Source organism: Fundulus heteroclitus, chromosome 24, assembly GCF_011125445.2.
Source record: "Fundulus heteroclitus isolate FHET01 chromosome 24, MU-UCD_Fhet_4.1, whole genome shotgun sequence".
In the NCBI taxonomy this organism is placed as follows: domain Eukaryota; kingdom Metazoa; phylum Chordata; class Actinopteri; order Cyprinodontiformes; family Fundulidae; genus Fundulus; species Fundulus heteroclitus.
In genome coordinates, this window is record NC_046384.1 from 5706370 (window position 1) to 5722816 (window position 16447).

At 38.3% G+C, this 16447-nt stretch overlaps 2 long non-coding RNA genes across 2 annotated transcripts; one reads left to right on the plus strand and one right to left on the minus strand.

Annotated features, from left to right (window-relative positions):
• Positions 1-541: 541 nt before the first annotated feature.
• LOC118557754 lies at positions 542-745 on the plus strand. The gene is made up of 2 exons (XR_004927978.1): positions 542-626; positions 681-745. It is a non-coding gene; the product is annotated as an uncharacterized LOC118557754 (long non-coding RNA).
• A 7134-nt stretch (positions 746-7879) lies between these two features.
• LOC118557756 lies at positions 7880-11459 on the minus strand. The gene is made up of 3 exons (XR_004927980.1): positions 9934-11459; positions 8649-9284; positions 7880-8544 (listed from the first exon to the last, which is right to left on the minus strand). It is a non-coding gene; the product is annotated as an uncharacterized LOC118557756 (long non-coding RNA).
• Positions 11460-16447: the final 4988 nt, after the last annotated feature.

Below are 16447 nucleotides of genomic sequence, written 5' to 3' on the forward strand. Positions count from 1 at the left end.
ACCCTCATTGTCACAAATGTTACGCTGAGTCAGAAAGAACTGAATAGAAGAAAAAAAATCCATGAATATGAAGAATTCTCAACACATCACAGTCGTGTTCATGGAAGAAGTCATCCTTGAGCTCAGAGGGCTCATAGGACAACTAAAAGCAATTACAATAAAAAAAAACGAGCTCGTAAACTGAGAACATCTGTTATACAGATCATTTGAACTATTGAAATACAGTGAAAACATTTTTATGTTTTAAGACCAACCTAAAAATGGGCTACTAGAGAAAGGCTGAAACCAGCAAGTAAAGACTGTCGCCTTTAATGACAAACATCTCACAGCAAAATACAGCTATGCAGTTTGAATTAGTATTCATAGCAGAGGCATTTTCCCTCCTGAATAGAATCTCACGTCTGTTCAAATGTGGTTTTTGCCTAAATCTTTGTCCACATTGATCTCAATAGAAAGATTTCTGTCCTGTAGATAGGGATGGGAACCGAAAACCGATTCCTGTTCAGAACCGGTTCCGTGTGTTCTAATTCCATGGCACCGTTTGGCAGCTCGCTTAACAATTCACTTATCAATTCCAGGGAGCATCAGAGCCAGGCAGCACGATTTACGTCACGTTTTTTACGCAAGTTACGCACACGGCATTCAGCAAGCAAATACGACGTGACCAGGCGTAAGTCTAGAAAAGCAAAACAAAAAAAATGGCGCCCCATCGGGGAAAGCGATCAAAAGTCCGGTCAACAAGGAAAAAAAAAAATCAGTGGATCAATAGCTATACCTAAAACTAATACGTTTGTGGTTATTTAATAAATTTAGCATTAATTAATAAGAAAATAAAAGCACAAATTGTTGTCTTGATCACTGTGTATAGGGACGGCCATTATTGCCTGACGTCACATCCTGTGACGTAATGTCGCGGTAAGGCACTGCGCTCCAGAATAACATTTGTTTCTGATTTCGAGAGGACTTCACCATTGAAATTCACGAGAGCTATTGTTGACGCAACAATGCCCACGTGCATGGCCGTTGGATGTTCCAATACATCTGGTAAAAGTGAAAAACAACAACAGTTTTTTCACCTTTCCGATTCATGATCCACCATGGGCTCTTTTGTTGGATTGCCAACTTGCCACCGAACTTCTGGCCAGAGAGAAAACACGTCGTCCGTAGCCAACATTTCGAAGAAGAATGTCTTCAACATGACATGAGAGCGAGACTTTTCGGTAGGTTTTTCTTTTTTATAATGTAGAATCTGCCGGAACATTTGTTCACCGATCAGAGGGGCGGAGTGATATGACACACTTAGAAATATTGCTCACTGTTGCAAAGCCCACTTATTTTATGCAACTTTGATCTAATTTTTTTTAAGTTGCTTGTAAATTTCATGAGTTGTGGGTTGCAGTTTTCTGGGCTTGTTTCTGAAAGTGAAGTCGCTTGTTTGAACTCTAAACTAATTGACGCTGAAACATCCCTCCGCCTTATACCTACTACAGCTCATTCTGACAGGAGCAGAGTAAACTCAGAAGGAACCGCTCTGCCTGTATTTTCTGCAATTTACGGTTACAATAACTGATAACTGATGAAAGTAGATTTTGGCAGATCACCATTTTGTGCAGAGATTGGTTCTAAAGATGAGTTTTATACTCATCTTATAACAATGCAGAACCCACCTATAAACCATACTTTAATGTTTATTTGTTGTCTTTTTATGTCTCTAAAATGTTAAATTAGTATTACTTTAAATTTAAATGCTTAAAACCATGTCTATTTTTATTTAAGTGGTTAAAAAAATATCCCCGAATTAGAATTGATGAGAATCGATAAGGAATCGAATCGTTTCACTTTTCGAAAAGGGAATCGGAATCGTGAAAATCTTATCAATTTCCAACCCAACCTATAGGTATAAATTCTGGTGTGTGTGTTGAAAGTTGCTTTTTGGCTGAATCTTTGTCCACATAGATTACAACAAAGACCTCTAACTTGTATGGATTCTCATGTGTTTGTTTAAATTTCCTCTTTGGGTAAATCTTTGTCCACATACATCACAACAGAAAGGCTTCTGCCCTGTATGAATTCTCATGTGGTCATTTAAAGTGTCTTTTCGACTAAAGTTTTGTCTACATAGATCACAACAGAAAGGCTTCTGTCCTGTGTGGATTCTCATGTGTTTGTTTAAGTTTCCTCTTTCGTTAAATCTGTGTCCACATATATTACAACAGAAAGGCTTCTGCCCTGTATGAATTCTCATGTGTGCGTTTAAATGCTGTTTGTGGCCAAATCTCTGTCCACATAGAACACAAAAGAAAGGCTTCTGTCCTGTATGGATTATCGTGTGTCTGTTTAAAGTTCCTCTATCGCTAAATCTTTGTTCACATATATCACAACAGAAAGGCTTCTGCCCTGTATGGATTCTCATGTGTGTGTTTAAATTAGATTTGTCTCTAAATCTTTGTCCACATAGATCACAACAGAAAGGTTTCTCTCCTGTATGGATTCTCATGTGTGTGTTTAAATGTGATTTGAGGCTAAATTTGTGTCCACATAGATCACAACAGAAAGGCTTCTGCCTTGTATGAATTCTCATGTGTTTGTTTAAATTTGATTTGAGGTTAAATTTGTGTCCACATAGATCACAACAGAAAGGCTTCTGTCCTGTATGGATTCTCCAGTGTGAGTTTAAATGAGATTTTCGGCTAAACCTTCGTTCACATAGATCACAACAAAAAGGCTTCTGACCTGTATGAATTGTCATGTGCCTCTTTAAAGATCCTTTTTCACTAAACCTTTGTTCACATAGATCACAACAGAAAGGTTTCTCTCCTGTGTGGCTTCTCATGTGTCTGTTAAAAGAGTATTTTGCAATAAATGTTTTGCCACACTGTTCACAGCTAAACTTCACTCCTGTCTGGATTTTCTTTCGTGAGTTTTTTGTAGAGCATTTCTTATATCCAGTGTCTGGCAAGTGTTTCAGTCCAGAGTGAGGTTTTTCTACATTACTGCCCTCTTTATCTTGTATCCTGTTGGATTCTTCTCCATCATTTTCATCTGGCTCTCTGCCTTTAATTTGGTCTGGAAAAAGCTGTGAGAGCAGCAGAGACTGTTCATCATCCAGAATTTTTATGGAAGGATCAGCGACTGGAAACCTGATGGTATTAATCCCCTTCTTTTTGAGCTGCTCTCCTCGCAGACCGATGTAGACTCCATTCAGTTCCTTCTTTATGGGGGGGATCTTTGGGTCATGCAGGTCCTCCACAGGTCTGTGGTCTAAAGAAGCTTCTCCTTTAACAGTCAGCTTCTTCTTAACATCTGCAGGAAACAGTGAAACACATTATGGATATTAGAAAGTGATTTGAGCTCAACCTGAAAATTTGAATCAAATTATACTTGTGTAAATTAGTTAGAATTAATGATATGGTTTAACTACTACTTTTCCTATTATTTTGCATTGTTGTTTCGTATGATTTGCTTGTTTACAGTTCTTTAGAAATGATTTCACCCCCTTTAACAATTTTCATGTTCTATTGCCTCACAAACAAAGTGGAATAATAAACTTTCTAATCAATCACTTAATCTGAATGGCATTAACTTGGCCTCTGGTAATAAGGTAAAAAAATCTTGGTGTTATTTTCGACCAAGACATGTCATTTAAATCCCATATTAAACAGGTTTCCAGAGTTTCCTTTTATCACCTCAGGAATATTGCCAAAATTAGAAACATTCTGTCCAGGGGTGATGCTGAAAACTAGTCCGTGCATTTGTTACTTCAAGGCTGGACTATTGTAATTCTTTACTATCAGGAAGTCCACAAAATGCAGTTTAAAGTCTTCAGCTGATCCAAAATGCTGCAGCAAGAGTTCTGATTAAAATCAACAAGAGGGACCATATTCCTCCAAAATTAGCTTCCCTTCATTGGCTTCCTGTTAAATCAAAAATAGAATTTAAAATTATTTTTCTAACATATAAAGCTGCTGGTGGTTCGTAGAGTCTCTAAAAGTAGAATGGGAGGCAGATCCTTTAGCTATCAGGCTCCTCTCCTGTGGAATCAACTCCAAGTTTTGGTCTGTGAGGCAGACACCCTGTCTACTTTTAAGACTAATCTTAAAACTTTCCTTTTTGACAAAGCTTATAGCTAGAGTGGCTTAGGTCCTTTACTTTTCTCAATCTTTACTAATGGTCTAGCTTGGGCTACAAAAAGTGCCAGAACTGTTATGTACGCAGGTGATACCACTTTGTATTATGCTGCACCTTCATGCAGTGAATTAAATCAGGCTTTGAGCAGAGAACTGAATGCTGTTTATGATTGGGTGGTGAGTAACAAACTGGCCCTTAATATCTCTAAGACTAAGTGCATGGTGGTTGGTTCAAGGCACAAGCTATCCACAAGCCCAAAGCCTGACTTAACCTTCCTATGGTGTTAGGGTCCCGACGAACCCGTTTTGAGTTTTAACATGCATAAAAGCACTTCATACATTTGTTTTTTGAGTTGAAACTTTTTGACTTTGTCAGGGACTTCCATTTAAACAAAGTAAAATCTTTTTTTTTTTTTTTTTTTTTTACTAAATTATAAAGTGCTCTGGTGAAAAAAAATGACTTTTGTGGTGTTCGGGTCATTTGTGACCCGGTTAAAATTTTGTATTATAAAACAATAAAAAATGCCCAAAATTAAATCATGAACACACAGTCAACCAACAGCCTCTTCCTCCAACCACTTGAGCTTCATTTAGGGGCTTTTCTCTTTGCCTTTTTGCAAGAACAAACAAAGGGAGACCTGTCCAGGCTTGTCAAGCCATTTGAGTGTAGAGGTGGTGACTTGCAGAGTACACATCTCCAATTCACAGGATGCAACAATGAGGAGAAGATATGCTGTTAAAACAAAGGCCCAGGGGGCCACAAAAAAATATTAATACCAATCTTTTCATGGATAAGGGAGCCCAACCAGCTAAACAAGAGTTAAGAAAACATTGGATGATAAAAGATTGTTTTTAGGGTATTTTATGGCTGATTTAATACACGGGTCCAAAATGACCCGCTAACACTACAGATGGCAACAGAAAGCTAACACCAGAGGAAGGTTAAATTTTTGTGACTTGACAGTTCAACAAGTTGAAAGAGCCAAACTCCTGGATGTGATAGTAGACTGTTCTCTGTCTTGGTTTCACCACATTAATTATATTATAATAAAAATGGGAAGAGCAATTAGTTCCGCAAGAAAATGTTGCTCTTTTTGTGGCCTGTCCCCATTTTTGTCAAATAGACCAGTTCACGCGTGACGTCAGCGCTACATCCGGGTCCGCGGGTAGGCAAAAAGCATAGCTGCTCTCATCTACTACATGACAAAACGGGTGATTTAGAGCGTACTTTTAGTTTGTTTATTTTTGGAATCTAAACAATGCCTACGACTTGTTGTGCTCCCGGTTGCACAGAGAGGCATTCCAAATCGTTGGATGTACGTTTCTGTTGTTTACCGAAGAAAGAAATGGATATTTTCAATGAAAAGAGCGCAGGCAGACACTCCCAATGGACTGGGGGAGCCATCATACTACGACAGAAATTGCAGTCTACACTTCATATCCGGTAAATACAACTTAATTCTGCTCTAGTCATTGTTTTACTTAAATAGCGGCGGAGGGGAGGTGGCGATTACTACACGGGCCGGAGAAGCCGCTTCAGCAGCAGCAGAAGCGGCTGTCTGGAGCAGCAGCAGCCGCTCTATTACGCCCCCGTTCACGGGCGCTAGTACTTCTGTGTTTACGCTGCAATGTCGCCGACACCCCCACCCATTTTAAGAAGACAAAAACACCAAAATAATCCGTAGTGAACATTTTTTTTTAACCTACCGGGCGTCTCTTCCCGGTAGGTAGGTAGGTAGAGATATATATATATATATATATATATATATATATATATATATATATATATATATATATATATATATATATATATATATATATATATATACATATACACACACACACACACATATATACACATATATACACACACATATATACACACACACATGCATACATACATATATATATACACACACACACACACATGCATACATATATATATATACACACACACACGTGTGCATTAATGTACTGCAGAAGGTCTGGAAATGCTACGTTAGAGTAGCTTGTAGGTCCTGAACAGGGGAGGAAGAGAGGCAGTGTCAAGTGCCACGGGCTGCTGTTGGCCTTGTTGATAAGGCTGGTAGTAGAAAATGTTCTTGTTGTGTGAGGTTTTGGTCCTGATGGACCGCAGCCTCCTGCCAGAGGGAAGTGTCTGAAATAGTCTGTGACTGGGGTGAAGGGACCAGCCACAATCTTCCCTGCACGCCTCAGAGTCCTGGAAGCGTACAGGTCCTGGAGAGACGGAAGATTGCAGCCAATCACCTTCTCTGCAGACCAGATGACACGCTGCAGTCTGCCCTCGTCATTAGCGGTGGCACCAGCGTACCAGATGGTGATGGAGGAGGTAAAGATGGACTCAATCATAGAGTAGTAGAACTGCACCATCATTGTCCTTGGCAGGTTGAATTTCTTTAGCTGCCACAGGAAGTACATCCTCTGCTGGGCTTTCTTGGTGAGGAAGTTGATGTTCAGCTCTCACTTTAGTTCCTAGGAGATGATAGTTCCCAGGAAGCGAAAAGAGTCCACAGTGTCAATTGTGAAGTCATCCTCAGCTTTTTCAGTAGTTGTACATTTTCATCAGCCACATTGACAGGGTTTCATAAACAGTAGGATTGAATAAGCAGATGGCTGCTACAAGTGGTAAGAACTTCCAAAATCCGGCTAAATACAGTGGATCATATTTGCCTTCATTTTTTATTGCAAGAGTGACGAGGTCTCAACGGCTAGTGTTCTCTGCAAAGTCAGAAAGGGGGCTGGGCAGGTCAAAGAGTGCAGGGACTACCAGTGACAGGGACTTGGCGTCACTCTGAAGGGTTTTAGCATGTGCTGCAAAAGGCAGCAGTAGCTCATGCAATGGCTTTAACTTTTGCCACTCAATTGGGAGCAAGTCTTGCACTTCCAGGAGTCACGATCAGTGTTGTATAGTAACTAAGTAAAAATACTTCACTACTGTACTTAAATATATTTTGGAGTACTTTATACTTTCGAGTATAAAAATTTTTGGTAAATTTTACTTTTACTTTATTATATTTTCGAACTTAAATGCATACTTTCACCCTGATACATTTTCAATCTTTGGTTTAGTTACTCGTTTAGTTACTTGTTATATAAAAAAAAACAAAAAACAAGCGAGCAAGAGCAAGAGAGAGAGTTTTGACCCCACCCACTGACTGCAACAAAGTCAGGACTTGCCTGGGTTTGTGTATCATCACCAACAGTATAGGAAGCTGGTTCAGTAGTAAAGCAGGTTAAGTTAACCTTGTAATATAGGTAAAGCGTCTAATAGCAGAGCCAGGAGTCCTAATTTTCTTAACTAAATTATACCTGCAGGTGTATTAGCAGGTTTACCACTTCCTGTAGTTTAACTAAGCCTGGTTTATCACTTAACCATGTTCTTGGTATACACTCTCTGGTCTAAATTTTGGCTGCACTTGGTTGAGTACAATTTTAAAGTGTATAACATTGACCTTACTTAAAGAAGGAAAACTGAAAGCTTACAAAATTATGCATTTTCTGTCTAAACTTGGCCTAAATTTCTCTTGCACTTGGTTGTTTATATTATTTTAAGTGAATTTGACTTTCAAAGTTTACCAAAATCTAAAAAAAATGTCATTCAAACTGCATTTGCTTTGTTTTACTTTTTACTTATACTTTTCATTACATTACTTGAGTACATCTATTTTTACAGTAATTTTCATACTTAAGTACAAGACATTTCAGATATTTTTTTACTCAAGTAACATTTCAGTCAGTGACTTGGACTTTTACCGAAGTCATATTTTGTTAGAGTTACTTATACTTTTACTTGGCTCCGAGTTTTTAGTACTTTATACAACACTGGGTGTCACTACTGGGTTTATATGAGATGGCACACAGGGAATGAGGCTATTCCGGTTCGCCATGGAGGTTTTGATAGATTACTACAAGAAGCATTAACCCTTACTAGTAGTCAACATCAGGTAGAACAAGGAGTTAACCCCATTATCCTGATAATTTCAGGTTGAACATTAATCCTTATTTTGAGGCAACAACTGGGGTTTATTCCGAGTATAGTAGTGGGGTAACTATGCCTAAACCTTGTAGTGTTAGTCCGTCAGGGTTTTATCTCGTCCTTGGAGTAGTACCTATACTTTTACGTGACTCTGAGATTTCGGTACTTTATACAACACTTGTCGTGATATCATGTTGAATGTGCTTGACCTTCATGTAGGGCAGACATTTACAACAATGCAGCTACATTCATCCAATAGCCTTTGTGTTGCAACGGAGAACTTGTGGAACAGCTTTACTGACTTTGCTTTATCAAGGAGTCTGTTGACACCTGGTTCCTTCTGTATCATGAGGATGGCAAGCTGTAATGTGTGCACAACACATGGTCCGTTTCACTATATCCATGTCAGCATGATGGTATCTAACAAACAAATGCAGATGAATCAGCATAAGTATACAAAATATAGCTGTTTTTTTTTTTTTTTTTTTTTTTACATGTGGATGTTTTAAAAGGAAATTGCTCACCATAAGTTATCAGTTTCAGGGTCAGAGTCACTTTCCACCAATGGAGCATCTTCTGAATTATCAGAGGTGGTTTCCTCTCCCTCAGGTGTGGTGTGTTTAAATGCTGCCACCATGTTACTTTCATTGTCTGTCATCACTGTGAGGATCCTCTCGTTTGGTATTCCCCATTCTTTCATATGTTTATCCACACATATCTTGATTGACTGGGCAGTGTGTGGGTGGGCTATTTGTTCAATATATGTACTTATAGCCAGAAATGATGCATCAGCCCTTTTATTTTGTCCACAGTTCAATGCCAACAGAGACTCACCAGGCAGCAGACAATCTTTTTTCTTTATTTTGTACTCCACCTTAATAATACTTGTCCATTAGGTTGCTTATTTATTTTTTATTTTTTGGAACCGTCAGCTGCCCATCAAGTGTTTCCGTCAAAGGAATGAAGTCCTCATCTTCTACGGTAGTCACTGGTAATCCTTTACACCCAGTCCATTTGCCGATAGCCTTCTCTTTCATCCGTTGGTCTTTTCTGTCACTTTTGTACTTTACAGTACTGAGAAGATCAGCTAATATATTTAGCTGGGAAGTCACTTTCTTGGTATTATGTGGCCCACTTTTGTCATGTGAAGTCTTCTGCAGCTGCAAAGTGAACAGAAGACTAAATTTAAAAAAAAAAAACAAACACTATATATATATATATATATATATATATATATATATATATATATATATATATATATATATACATATATATATATATATCTCTATATAATATATATATCATCCAGATATAGTATATCTAATATATATATCTATATCTACATTAGATAATAATATATATAGAATCTCTCTAATCTCATTTTCTTATTCGATCTATATATATATTTCTATACACTCTATATATCTCTAATAATCTCTCCCTCTCTCTCATCTCTATCTCCTATCTCTCTCTCTCTCTATATACCTCTATCTCTCTCTCTCTCTCTACTCTATCTCTATCTATCTATATCTCTCTATCTCTCTCTCTCTCATCTACTCTCTATCTATCTCTCTCTCTCTCTATCTCTCTCTCTACTCTCTATCTCTCTCGTTCTCGTATTTTTTTTTTTTTTTTTTTTTTTAAATAGTATTTTAGCCATGTCTGGTCTGTGTTTCATTTCAACTCTGTACAGCGGTTTGATCCTCTGTTGTGCTCTACAAGTAAAGTTAGATTGTTTTACCATAGTAACACAGCACAATAAAAGCACAATATTAATTAAGGGAAAACAGCCTGAATTAAAATGCTTACCTTAGTGAGGAGATCTGGGTGACTTGTCTGCAGATGTTTTTAGAGTTTTGTCCTATTTTTTTCCGCAAGGTCATCGCCCTGCATGGCGTGAACATCGTCTTCTTTTTAACGATGCAAAATGTGTCCATACATCTGCTCTTCTCGTTCTTCTCAACATTGTCAAAGTTTCCAATCCATTTAAGTGAGAAAAATACTCAACTGACTGCTGGGTTTGTCTCCTCTCCCCAGGTTGGGCTCAAATGTCTGCCCACCATACCAGGTGCATTATGAAGAGCTTAAAACTGATTGAACGGCCCTAACCCTAACCCAGCTGTCCCGCCTTTCTCTGTGAGCCAAAGCTTCTATGATTGGACCTTCTCCCTATCTCCACCAAACAAAATCAGTTCGGATTGAATGTCGTCTCTGTCAACATTTTTATCTCATTTTTATTTCATTATCGTGTTGGTTTTGTTATGAAATAAAGGTATATTAACGAAATAACGAAAATAATTTGCCAGTGAAATTAACACTGCTCTGTTGTCACTTCCTGTATTTGGAAATAAGTCTGAATTTCCATACCACACTAGCAACACTGACCACAATCGTCGCCAAGTAGGCTACAAATGTAGCGACCCACCTGCCCCTAACTCTCAGTAATTGGTGAGCATTTGCTTTTCTTGTTCGTTTTACTGAAGTGTATGATTGACAAATTAGATAGGAATAATAGAAAGTTGGCCAATTTGAGATAAAAAAAACAAAAAAAAACAAAGCCTAAGTAAAGGCTTGCAGACCAGACCAGGGTAAAATTGTGATTACACATTATTCAGCGTAAACAATTATCACCTAATATGTGAGATTTCCAGTATGAGGACAACTGTACTGTATGGCAAAGCATGGTGCCAGTCTCTAAATCACAAAGTGCCTGAGTGATGTCCACCAAAACAAGTAAATTCTGAACCTATGGTAAACAATGGACGCCAACATGAACACTTGACATAGTGGATCAGGAGATCAGTTGATGGACGCTCTAGTCGAAACGGAGCCGTTTAGAACAGGGGTCGGCAACCTGCGGCTCTTTGATCGCTCTGATGCGGCTCAGGTGTTGAAAATAATTATGTCGCGAAGCCACAGGCAGTCGTCAATGCTGGCTGACCAACACTCCTCCTCACCAGTTGGTGGTGGTAATCCACACTGAAAAGATCTTGCTCACCCTCAAACTCAAGAAGAAGAAGAAGAACTGGTAGTTCACTGGCTGCAGAGACATAAACACAGCGAGGCGGAGTTGAGGCGGCATTTTTAAATGCTGCTTTTTTTTTTTTTAGTAAATTCTTCAAATGACAAACACGGTGACCTAAAATAACATGGAGTCATTGATGAGGGTGAAGAGAGCTAAACAGCAGGGTAAGAGTCGTTACTATCTCTGACATTTGTTCATTTTCAAAGTGAGGAAACGAACAGCACTTGGCTCGAGGCTGAGCGGAGTCCTGCGCGGCTGAAGTCGAGTCTCAAGTGCCGCCTGAACGTCTGATAGCTCGTCTAAAGCAGCTGTTAGCTGGTTAATGACAGGAGCTCGTTCACTTTCGCAGATGTGATTAAAATGTGTTCGGATTAAAAGGAAAGACAGTATTCCGGATGAACCATTTATATGGGCCGAAAATCAAATAATCCGACCATGATGTGCGTTTGCTCGCACCAAGCTTTATTCAAAATAAAAACTCTGACATTAGCAGAGTTGATGATTTCCATAAAACAACAGTAGAAGTACAAGCGCAGAGGTGTATTGGTTCTGGTGCGGGTCCATTCTGTTGCAAAAAAGCCCTTATGTGCAGCGTTATTTCATTTAAAATTTCTAAAGGATTTTGTGGCTCCCAGTGTTTTCTTTACTGTCTGAAATGGGTCCAAATGGCTCTTTCAGTGGTAAAGGTTGCCGACCCCTGGTTTAGAAGAAATAGGAGCGTGAAGAGTCAGATGGAACCAACATTTTGTCTGATCAGAAGCTAATGACTCCAGTGAGTTTTGGCCTTTAGCTGCAACACAAAAACAAACTAAACAAATCCTTACTGTTGATAGGAGCGGCAGTTAATGGAAACCTGCTATCAGTCTCCTCCTTCACAAGGAGCTGCTCTCCTTCCTGATGGACCCCGGGTTCCTCCTGTTCCTCCTTTATGTGGAGGAGCTCTGACTCCTGCTGCTCCTCCTCAGGACTCTGTTCTTCAGGAGCCTCTTCTTTAACATCTGCAGCCAACACTGAAACACATTACATGCATTATGAACAACTAGATCTTGACAATGTTACAACGATAGTTAAGATTCAATTTAGAGAGAAAGATTTGATCAGCAGTGTAGAGAAAACTGAACCTCAGGAACTGATGGTTTCAACCTTAAAACAATCACTGGTGTCTTTAGTGTCATTCTGTTGTGGAAATTCAATGCACTGATTCTGTTAAAAACTTTTAATAACTCCTAAATTCTGTTATTGTATCTATATTTTTAAAACATTAGTAGGTTCCTCTAGATGCTCTTTGGTCACAAGGAACTGACGCCATGCTGCCCTCCGCAGCAGTCCTAGTGAATTGCTTGTGACTAATTGTCCACAACGTGTCAACGCAGGACTTTTTGCGTTGACAGTGTCGAATTGTCGATAATGACGACTAATCGTTGCGGCCCTATTGCAGAGCCCTGCCAGAACGGGTTGGATAAGGAGAGCTTTAATGAGAAAAGCACTCAAGGTGACAATGGCAACTCTGGAGGAAATGCAGAGATCAGCAGCTCGGGTGGATCAATCACAGAAAAGGACAGGTTTTCTGGTGCGTCTCCAAAACTGGGAATTTTATAGGAAAGTGGTGAGAAGAAAACAAGAAGAAATCCTGTTGTAGTTTGTTACAACCATGTAGGAGATTCCTCCAAAATGTCAACATATGAGACTAAAACTGATCAAACTGCCAAAAGCTTCATGTTTGGCACTACACCATCACAGTTCATCACCCTGATCACTCCAAAGCCAGATTATTGTAGCTGTGGCAACAGTGGCCAGATACAAGCAATTAAGAATACGAGCAGCCATATTTTTTTATGAAATTCAGACAAGAGGGGTGGAAATATATTGGTGTTTAAGAATTAAAAGGACGATAAAAGAATGTAAAATATTTTGAAGGAAATACATGTTTCCATATGTTTGGATATAAAAATATAGAGCAAAAGAAAAACAAATCACTTACAAATCAAACCGTTAGGGTGTAAATGTGTGCGTGAAATGGTGAATGACTGATTGTAGTGTAAAGCGCTTTGGGGTCATCAGAATAGTTAAAGTGCTAAACAAGTACAAGCTATTTACCATTTAACAAATGAAAAATCACTTGTAATAAATACATGAGATAAAGAGTTCAAGAAGAACGGATGATTGAAAATGAGCATTTTAAATAAAAATATGCATAAAAGCAAAGAGATAAAATACGACAGCTCAATATTGAAATACAAATGTATTATTTATCACCGTTTAGATGGTCAATTATTGAATGAATGTGTTTTTATTATGTTGTTGCATTTAATGGCACACAAATATTTTAGGTACTTTTTGGCCCAGTATTTATTTGATCTACCAATTTATTTATTCTGTATATATTCTAAATTATGGCAGGATAGGTCCTCCACAGCGAAGAGCTGGAATTAAAAGAGTGGAGGGGAAAAAAAAAAAAAACAAGAGTTCAAGAAAAGCAGATGATTGAAAACAGTGGTTTAAATTAAAAACATGCATTAAAGCAAAGAGAGAAAATATGGCAGTTAATATTGAAATAGAATATTAGTTGATTAACTGATCAATTATTCATGCGAGTCCTTCCTAGCTTGCATTCAGTGTAAAGATTCTATTTTTAGCTACTTTTTGGCCCAGTATTTATTTAATTGAGTCATTTATTTATTCTGCGTTTTCTTAATTATGGCACGATTTACCCTCCATCCAACAGCCGGAGTAAAACATGCGACCCTCTTCCTACAATAGACAACACAAAAAATTGTTGTTTAGAGGAACTTTATGCTGAATAGTGCTACATGCTAAGCTAACATTAGCATCCTCTATGCTACATGCTAGCTTATCATGTGCTGCAAGCTTAGCCAGTTTTCTGGGGGAAACCCTGCAACGAGTTCTGATGAAGAGGAGGAATCCATCAGCTGCTGAAAACGGCTCCTAAACTTTAGCTCCATCCACACAGTTAGCATGAAGAAGGACATCTCCAAACCTGATGGGTGCAGCAGAACTCTGGGCTGGAAAACATCCCCCATCATTGGTGTCTCCTCTGCTGCGTCCTGCCGCTCTTTGAGCTCCTGTTTCCCTCCAGTTTCTCCGTTGTTGTTCTTCTTCTTCTTTAGTTTTTAACGGCAGCTTGCATCTATTGTTGTTGCATTACTGCCATCTATTGGATCCTAATATATCTCCTTCAAATCCTCATCATGATCCCAGTATTTTTTTAAAAACGAAATATCTTCTTCTTCCCCTCAATGCTATTTAACTTTTCAACCACATTTTCAAATTTCAATTCCCCATTAACACCTAATTCTGTTCTTTGATTTACATATTTTCTACAGCTAATAAAGACGTGTTCCATTGTTTCTAAATGATCACACCAACTACAAAAACCAATAAGATGTTTCCCCATCCTAAAAAGAGTTCCATTTAAAAAACAGTGACAGGTTCTTATTCTATTTATCATTATCTCTTCCCTACTGTTTATTCCTCTAATCCTTGTTACATCAGCTGTATTTTGTATCATATACAAATGCCTTCCATTTATTTTATTATTCCACCTAATTTTCCACAACTTCTTGCTTTCTCTCCAAGCTATACTTTTGCCTTCAGACTTGGATAACTTTACTGGTATATCAATATCTTCTTTTTTAATAGCCTCCTTAGCCAACCTATACGCTCTTTCATTTCCCAAAATACCTACATGGGCAGGAGTCCAAAATAATATTACATTTACGGCTTCTTTCCATTTACACGGCGATCTCCCCTCTTTCCAAATCTTATTATACAAAATTAATAATCTATTTAAAACGTCATCACTCACATGTCTTAGCATAATATAACACACTTCATCTTTACCTGGAGCTCTATTCCTAGTTTTACACAAAGCTCTGTTCAGTTCTCCAATAGAGCAGTTCCCCTTTTAGTTTTCTCTCTTCCCTGTATTTCATGAACTGATTTTTCCCACTATGAATCTCAACAAACGTAAAACTAAACTAAACTAAAATATCAGCCTTCTCCCTGTCAGTTACTGCTACAATATTGTTTTTATTAAGTATTGGATAACTCCATTCTCTTCTATCCCCCCCCCCCCCCCCACACACACACACATTTTTTTATTCATTCCCCAAACTTCCCCTATCTTTGTACTGCTAACAATTTTGTCACAGAAATCTCTCCCATATCCCTTTTGCTGTTCTTATTGTTCTTCTTACCTTTGCCTGTGATTTTTTTTAAATATTCAATTAAATGTTGAAAATGATGGGACCTTTTAACCAATTTAAATGCTCTATTTCTTTCTCTGATTACTTTTTTACACTCATCATTACACTATGGAACTAACTTTCTCCTATTTTTCCCTGATGTTTTTGGAATAGACTCCTCAGCAGCTGCTAAAATACACTGACTAATCTCTTGATTCATACTTTCAATACTCAAATCATTCTGAACATTTAAAATTTTACCTTCACATAAGTTATTAAACTTTTCCCAATTTGCTTTCCCAAATATCCACTTTCCTCCTATGATTTCAGGACTCTACATTTCTCATTGTGCCTCCAGCTGCTGGACTTCACCTGCAGCAGCTGCTGCTCTCTTTCAGCTTCACCAACAAAACAACAAAGAACCAGGAGGCATCCACCCCCATTTGGGAAGAGAGGGGAAAGAGAATAGACATTTTTTTACATAGACGTCTCATTACGGGCTGGAGCGCATTCTGCGTCGCCGCCATATTGGATAGGTCTCTCCTACTCTAGGCTGGCACAGGAGCCGATGGGAGTAAACGCAGAGGGAGCAACTTTGATCGGATTTTTCTGCAGTTTACGGTCACAGTAATCGGGGACAACTATTGAAAGTAGATCACACAATACAGATCACCATTTTGGCCTGAGATTGGTTCTGAAGATGTTTTTACATGGTGAGAACATTGCAGAAACCCAATGGATAGGCCATAATATTATGTTTATTAATTTGTTATCGCTGTATTTCACAAAATAAGGCTGAATCATGATGCCAACTTAAGTACCATGGAGTTACAGAGTACAAACACATCCAAGAAGCTGTGCAAAAAAGTTCTTTTTTGAGAACCTTGGACATTTTAAAGATCATTTTTCTGGGCCTTCAAAAAACTGTATGCATGTGTGCATGCACAGTACACACAAAAAACATGAATAAAATATTGTTGGTGTGTAGAGAAGGCTTCGGATTGTACATGAGAGAGTGAAACAACTGTAAATGAACAATCCAACTTGTTTCTTTATTAAAATGTACAATGATAATTTATACATTTATCAATAA